The following is an 8,706-nucleotide window of genomic DNA, read 5'->3' on the forward strand; positions in this document are numbered from 1 at the left end:
ACTATTTGCCACAGTAATTAATTACTTACGGTAATTAATTACGGTTGTTTTTCAGTATATTATTTAGTTTGGATGTAGTTAATGTTTATGCATTGATGCTTATATTTAGCACGGATTTTCTGCCGTGGTAATTACCGTAGTATTTAGATTTCAAACTGCTTCCTACCGTGGCCAATAGATTAACTAAATCCCGTGCTAAATTGTACTCAAACCATTTGCCACGGCAGTAAATTACCGTGGCAACTAGTTTCAGTAAATCCGCATTCATTAAACATGAATATGCACACCATTTGCCACGGTAATAAATTTCCGTGACAATTAAATTTCCGTGACCATTTGCCCCTCTCGCCGCTTCTCCTCCGGGGAAAAAAAAAAAAAAAAAACCCTCCACTCTCCCGCTTCTCCCTCCGTAATCTTTGTCTCTCCACGCGCCGACGCACACCGATCGGTCCCGTTCCTCTTTTTCGGTTCCCACCTCCACTACTCACTTTTTTTTTTCTTTTTCTTTTGCGCTTCAAAACCGGACTAGGGTTTCCCCTTGGTTTGTTTGTTTTTGTAGTTTCCGACTCACATACAACCCTTTGGTTGCAGCATTTCTTTGGTCACACACGAACAACCCAACACCGGGACAAGCCCGGCGAGCGCAGACGCCTGCGGCGAGCCGGATGGGAGGTTCAAACCTCTCCGACCGGCACCATGCCCCCGAGGAGTTTTGTCCGCCCGCGGCGTTGTATGCCCCATGTGGGTGTAACCGCCCCTATGTGGGTGTATGTTTGTTTAAGGGTTTGACGTGTCCATTTTGGGCTTGACCCAACCTGCCCCAGCTGACACGGGCAGCCGCCCCGGCCCAACCTTGTGTACCATGCATATGTGTTTGTACAATTAGATTTAGCTAACCAAAAAAAAAAAAAAAAAAAAAAAAAAAAAAAAAAAATCGGTTCCGAATATAGACCATAAAATCGATATAGACCATTTGACAAAATAGATTGAATTTCACTAAATGCACTTATACTATGTGCCACGGTATTTTATTGCCGTGGCAAATAGTCAGTTCCAATTTCCCATCTTTCCGAATACTTAAAATACTACATATTTACCATTTAGACTAATATAAGCCATGGTAGATACTTACCGTAGCAATAGTTTGAATCATGTATATTTGAGCAGTTTGTTTTATATGATAATCCAACTCTATACGCTACGGTAGGCACCGTGGCGAAAAGGACAATATATACTACGGGAATAAATTACCGTATTATAAGCATTTTTTTAATTCTCCAACAAAGCCCCAAATCTTTTGCTAGGCAATGTCTATTTTACGCGCCTTCTACTTAGTCTTAATTTATTCTGGCGTGAAACTGATAAAACCCTACTTCCTACTTCTCTGAGAATCAACTCAGCAGTGGAGTTTGTCTTCCCTTATCTGATTCTTGAGCTAACTACCTTCTCGGTGGATCAGTTAAACAATTTGTCCTGTAATTGAGCTAAAAGAGAGTGGTTCAGTGGAGAAGGAATTGCTTCTGGAGTTCACGAACCAGGCATTACAGATCACATTAGAAAGGAGAAGCTAAAAGAGAGTGGTTCTAGGGTTTTAGTGGTTCCAGCGGAGAAGTAGCGCGCGAAGCTTGATTGACGCGAAAATGTGGTAAAACAAGGAAAGAGATGCTATAACACTTACAGTGTCGTCCCTCTGAATTTGAATTTGCTTGAATTGGGAAGCAGCAGAATCAGCCATCGAGCGGATTTGGTTTGAAGGGTCCAAGACATTAACTGGAAAGTGACTGAGGAGTCTTTTAAATCTGGAGGCGGCGAACGACCTGGCTTTGTGAATGTGATTCAGCTTCTGTTGGTGCTGCAAAGTGCAAACTCAGAAGGTAGACGGAGATACTTCATTTTTCCTGATTTGTCTTTCTTCCTTACTGATCGACCATTCCTATGATCTCCTCCGTTTTTGTTTTGGAGCTGAAACTAGTAGTCTCGAGAGTTCATTCTTAATTTCATTTTTTGTTGTTCAGATCTCACTCTTCTCACGGTTTATATCTGTTCGAGGCTGCTGTTGCTGCTGCAAAGTGCGGACTCATAAGGTAGACTCATACTTCATTTTTCCCTGATTTGTCTTTCTTCCATATTGAACGACTATTTCTATTTGGATTAGAAGATTGGTTTAATTAGATTATGATAATTCTTTGCCCACTCCATTCTGGATTTTGCTTGGGAGCAGTGCCTATGTGGCACTGCTCCAAGCAGCGAACGGTTAGATTAAAACATTCTTTGAATAGCTCAATCCTGATCGTTAAATATTTCACATGCAAAATTCATTCACTTAAGTGAATTTACAACTGGTTAACCCAAACATATGAACCGAATCGATTTCCCTTTTCATCCCAATCCCTTTCGTTTTCGGTAATCACCACTGGCGTGATTTGGTTGACATCCTCCGGCGATGATGCTATTAGTGCCGGCTCTGCAGCGCTTAAAGTTCTTGTATCATTGTTCACATGGTGGTGAGGGCTACCAGAGAAGTATTTTAAGTTTAGGTAAGTGATTCAGCTGGGTGCCAAGATGGGTCTTACTATTTGTGGAATTGGGCTTTCAACGATGCAACTTACAATACCCTCCAGATCTCTCCTGGTCGATTTGATGAGCGTGTTTTCACGGTACATAAATTCTTCTTTCTCTTTTCTTCCATTCTGCTGTTTTGTTTCTTTCTCATTTGTTCTCCTGTAAGTTATGTGTGTTGGATACCTGGGTTTCCCTTCTGAGATCTGTATGCGGAAATGGAAAAAAGAGGTCAAATCCGAAGAGGAGCGGACTTAAATTCATCACTTGCATTATCGCCGTTACTTATGGTTTGAGATATTTGATTGGAATTGATCGTTCTATTAACTTTTAAGGAATCGTTTAGAGGCATTACAGAAAGTAACTTTCTTGAATTGTCACTGTATTTGCATAAATCATCATTGCGGCATAAATATCTTTTAGTTTTTGAACGACAAACCCATTCTTATTTATTTGTTTCTTCATATTTTAATTTATGGTTATGAAACAAGCTTACTGTAAGCAGAGGCAACCTTTTATTCACTTATGACTGATTCAAGCAATGAAGGTTCATTGCAGATTTGCTGCATGAGATTAATTTTTTTGAGGAAAAGTTTGAGCTCCTAAGGGCTGCTGAGCTGCCACCAGGCAATGGTAGATCATCGGCAACTCTGGAGGATGTCAAGGAAATCAAGCCGGCAGTGAAGGTTAACAAAGACGACAGGGACCGGAATAAAAAAGAAAATCGATTCGGTTCGGTTCATATGTTTGGGTTAGCCTGTAAAACTAGGTGTAAATTCACTTAAGTGGATGGATTTTGCATGTGGGATATTTAACGACCAGGATTAAGCTATTCAAAGAATCCTTTAATCTAACCGTTCGCTGCTTGGAGCAGTGCCACGTAGGCGCTGCTTGGAGCAGTGCCACGTAGGCACCGCTCCCAAGCAAAATCCGTTTATGTGTGTTCCTCTGTTGAAGTGTTTGTGTGAGTGTGAGGCCACTGGTTTTGTGGTTGCTCAATCAGGTATTTCATACTTCTATTTCAAACAATAAGATTGATTGGTGACCTTCACTAGCATAAAGACTAAGGTAGTCATTAATCATTCTTTATTTTTTGTTTCCTTTTGGGAAATAGAGTAATATAAGCTGATCAGTTGTATGAGTTGATGTAAAATTTGTGCTCAACTGCTTCTTCTATTTCATTGATTGGATGTCTCTTCTCTAGTAGTTCATCAATCTTAAACTTCTTCAATGACCACTGGAGTTAGAGGGTGGTGGCAAATTTGTTTTGAACAGAGCCTAGTAGCAATTAATGTCACATGGACATGGACAGAAAGTATTAATGTGAGGTATCAGCACCACTGCACTAGGATAAAAATCTCACACCAAACGAAGATTATAATAAACGACTGAAAATTTGTGAAATTTCAAATCCAACCTAACATATCTGAATTCTATATGGTGGTTAAAAGCCTAACTGTTCTGTCTGTTATATTGATTTCAATTCTGGGTTGGGTTTAAAATTTATTTAGTTGTTGCTAAGGTTGGTATTGGTACCATTCATTTGAGGCTGTACTGTAATTGCAAATTTCTTGGCAAAGAAATCTGGGACTGGAGTGTACTTGCAATGTTACTGTAATGGTTAAGTAGTTGTAAAATACTTTATTTATTTTAACAGAGGCCATGGAGCAGGCAACTTTAATTGCATTGCATTGCATTGGGGTGGTAGTTTTTGATAAAGCAGAACCTCAGAAAGGAGTGGGTTCTATGATACATCAAAATTATCTCCAGATAAAATGAGAAATGAATCTTGAAAGGAAAAGCTATGCTCTCTTTGATGTGAGAGATCAATCTTTTGTGATTCCATTCTGAAAGAACCTTTGTATAGGAGTAGATTCATTGAAAGGAAATTTGAATTTTCAGATAGTTGAGTTAGTGTTTGGGTACATGGGCAACTCAACTATCATGTTTCTTACATAGAGTGCAAATTGTCTACACAAAAGTTCAATACAAGCACACTTCTATTGAAACAAATACAAATATACAATGCATAAAGGAATTCTACACTCTTTTATATATGCCTCATAAGCTTCAGTTCTTCTTCACTCTAATATACTTGTAAGTAACCAATTCAGATTCTTCTTACCTTTGTATATATCTCTTCTCAACAGCAGATCTAGAGAGAGATCTCAAAGTTAGTTTTCACCTCAGAGCAGATTAGGGTCTATACTGTTGTTCTCTATGCAATGCAGTTTCTGGATTTGGAAGCTAATTCTAACATCAAAGGATGGATCTTATTGACTCGACTATTCTCTGTTCAAAAGAGATACACGGATGATGAAGCGGCCATAGATACTGGTTTGAATGAAACTGGAGAGTTGGATAAAGGAGATTTACTACGGACCAAAGCTAAACTGCAGATTGCACAGGGTCAATTACAGAATGATGTTAACACATATGTACATCTGCTTGCTGTTCTTGAAGTTCGTGAGGATTACAGAATTGGGTAGGCTGTGTAGCTCAACTGCTCAAGTATAACGCTGATTCTCTCAGGGTGCTTTAAGATGTTTTGTAGCTCTAAATTTTTCTTGTTTCATGTTATCACAATGTGCTTTTTAGAGTTTAAACATTGCTCTTGGGAAGTTACTGTTAGTCTTGGATTCACTATATTGCCACATATCCTTTTAGTTTTTTATGGTGCCACTGGTTTGAATATTCTGCCACAGCCCAGAGGATTCAATGATGTAATATTCTTTATACAAAATTGCATTAATTCTCATCATTCCTTTTACATCCTGATATTTGGTTACTCTTCTTAGTACAGTTTCTTCTTTTTTCTTTTTTTCCCCTTTTTTTTTAAGAGAAAGATAATTCCAGTTATAAGTTTGTTCAAATCAAATTACTAATATATTCATCTTACTAGGTATAGAGTAGGGAGAGAGGGGGATGTGAAAATGAGAATACTATAAAATAATAAATAAAATAAAAAAGAAAAAAGAAGAGAGAGAGTATTTGCGACGGTAGTAAATTTCCGTAACAAAAAAAAGCAAAGGATATTTGATACGGTAATTTAATACCGAAGTGTATGTTGAACTAGTTGCCATTGTAAGTAAATACCGTCGCATATACTTGACTATTTGCCACGGTAACTAATTACCGTGGCAAAAACTAACAAAACCGACCCCCACAAATTTCCGTCGTAAATGCTTACGACGGCTTTCCAACCGATGGAAAGTTGCCGTCGGGTAAATGTATTTGCCACGGTAGCCCTTTTCTGTTGTAGTGAACATGTCTAAGTTCATGAATTTTTAGCAATAGTTCATTGGTTTTCTTAGCTGTTAAAGCACATAAATTATTTCAATGTATGTATGGCAAATTGAGACTGTTTGTATTGTTGTTGCAGTACTATATGAGAAGGATAAAAGGTGGAGAAAGTTTTCTCTAACAATTCCACATCAGTGAGCTTGATACCACATAACTCAAGCCTAGAAACAATATTAAACAAAACAGAATTATAATCAAGAACTGATTTAAAATCTTGGAGCCTGAGATATTGCCAATCATATTATACTTGAGAAAGTTTAACAGTCTTGGTATTATACCTGTCTTTCAACCTTTTACACAAGGACTAAGGGTCTCGAATGGATAAATGTTGAGTCTGCAAACTTAGTATAGGTGTCATATACTTTCATGTCAAGGCACTAGGACAAATAATTACTTCCACTCATTTCCAAGACATGGAACTTGCACTTTCAACATTTTCTATAATACTATACAAAAAATCTTTAAATTAATTAGAAAGGATTGTAAATATCCAATACCACTTCAAGAGCACAAAGAAATTTTCAGATTAAAAAAGGACAAAAATAAAGAATTTATAGAAAAGGATGAACTAAAAATTGATAAAGAATCATATATTTTAGACAAGAATCTATTTTCTTAATTGGTAGATCTCCAAACCTTAAGTTGAATATCATAGAAACTATTCGTGTTAATAACATGTTCGAAAACGAAAGGATAATTATAAGAGATATAGTAACGCCAAGAAAGAAAATTAGGACAAGATGAAAGTAATATCTCCATCATAGTGGTTCAGTTAGCAAAAGACCAATGCTTCCATATAAGAGGTTAGACTTCTATATTAATTATATAAAAGCTCCTTTAAGGATGTAGTCGTGGTGTGCGTAAGCTGACCCGAATGAACCTTAGATCCAAAAAAAAAAAATCTCCATCATACTATGTTGTGTGCATTCTTTATTTATAGTAGAAGCAAAGATATTACAGTGTATTCTTTGATATAAAAATATCATATTCTATAAGAAAATACAATATATGATATTCAAATTGATTATTGATACAATAGGATGCCCTTTGTATGAAAGGATTGATTTTTTGTCCATGATAGAAGGTGTGTAGAATGGAAATGTGAATCACCAAGATTAAACGCTAAGTTGGTTGAGATCTTCATCAGTTAGAAATTATACATTTTGGTATCATCTCTTTGTAGGTGATGAACATCTATAATCGATATTATTTATAATATTTTGGTCATTGAAAATATTTATAACACCTTCTAGGTTATTCATTTTCATATATTGTTAGATCTAACTTTTTTTTTACTTTAAAAAAATTATTAATAAAAAATTCAAATATCTTGATCTATTTGTAATGCATTAGCTAGAGTTTTTTATTTACCATTTTATATTTTCAAATGCACAAAAACATAGGCCAATCAGGCTCTACCCAATACAATCGAAGTCAATTAAGGCAAAGCCTAGGCTGGGTTGAGCCTAACTGGGCTGGCCAGGGTTGAGTTAAAGGGAGCCAGGGTTGAGTTAGAGTTCGGAAAAAAACCCACCCTACTTGACCTTGTTTTACTCCTAGTTTAAAATTTTTCATTTCTCTTCACTTTAACATTACATCCTAAGTCATCAAATAACAAAGGCCAACAAATTCTCTATTTTTTTTTTTTTCTTTTCTTCTTTTTCTGGGTGTGGGAGTGCGGTTTCTGAGTAGAACAAAAGAAGTCCAAATGGTTGCTGCTACAGTGGCCAGGTGATCTGCAGTGTTGTTGCCTTCCCTAAAGGTATGTTGAACTTGAATAACTGGTACTAAATCTGCCAGAACGCGAGCATCATCAATGATGATCTATAGCATCTAGCAGGGATGTCTATCTCTCTCTGTTTAAGGAGGTCTACAACTTCCTTATTATTAAGATCTTTAATCCATTGAAGGGTTTTATAGACAGCTATTAATGCTTCTGCTATTAGAGGTACTCGGGCATCGCATGGTTCATAGAAGCCTGCCTTGTGAATCTCTCAAACCCGCCTAGTCCTGCATAATATCCTTGAGAGTGAGGAGATTAAAGAACCACAAAAATTAAATTTCAACGACCTTGTAGGAGAGGATTAAGATGAACCATGTGATATATTGTGTTATTTTCTGTTGGAATATGCTCTTTGAGCATGAGTGAATATGAATGAAAATCATTCATTTGGAGAGTTTGTGGAAATAAATGAATTTGTGGAAATATGTGCATGGAATACCAATGGACTATTTGGTGATTCATTGCACTAAGAGAAGTCATGAATGAAGGGTTATGGGAATACCTATGGACTATTGGGTGTTTCATCTCCCAAGGAGAATTCATGAATGGAGGTTATGGGACATTCTATTTCCTAACAACAAACTTCTCATTTCCCTAAGATAATTATGGAGGGTTTTGGGGACTCTTGATTTCCAAGAAACTTCTCGTTTCTAGCTTGGTTATTAATAAAGCTTTTCATTTCCATAACTTAATTCATTAAGTTTGGGGAATAATGACTATGGCTTTTCATCTTTCAAGCTAGTTAAAGAGACATTGATCTCATCTATAAATAGGGATCCCTCCTTGGTGAAGATGGTTGTTTTGTGTTGTGTTTTCTTTTATGATTTAAGAAGAATGCTAAGTGTGTTTTAAGGGTCTTCTTAAAAACGATTTGTGAGTGTTGTCAATGGTTTGAGTTTGGCTTCGAGTTTGGTTTCATATTTGAATCGTGTGGTGATAGAAGGAAGGCACATGTCAAGTTTGTAGTTGCGATATACTTTGTGCTAAGTGCATCGTTGTTCATCGTTGTATCCTGGGAGACAAACGTCTGTTGAATCCTCAAGCACACTGTGGAGGGGACG

At 36.9% G+C, this 8,706-nt stretch overlaps 1 long non-coding RNA gene across 1 annotated transcript; it reads left to right on the plus strand.

The window, feature by feature from the left end:
- The first annotated feature begins 1,364 nt into the window (after nucleotides 1-1,364).
- LOC149011419 (uncharacterized) lies at nucleotides 1,365-5,340 on the plus strand. Its single transcript, XR_016174278.1, has 3 exons — nucleotides 1,365-1,874; nucleotides 2,016-2,084; nucleotides 4,710-5,340. It is a non-coding gene; the product is annotated as an uncharacterized LOC149011419 (long non-coding RNA).
- The last annotated feature ends 3,366 nt before the right edge of the window (nucleotides 5,341-8,706 follow it).

This window comes from Hakea prostrata, chromosome 7, assembly GCF_041222555.1.
Source record: "Hakea prostrata isolate BN-2017 chromosome 7, UWA_Hpros_2, whole genome shotgun sequence".
Taxonomy (NCBI): domain Eukaryota; kingdom Viridiplantae; phylum Streptophyta; class Magnoliopsida; order Proteales; family Proteaceae; genus Hakea; species Hakea prostrata.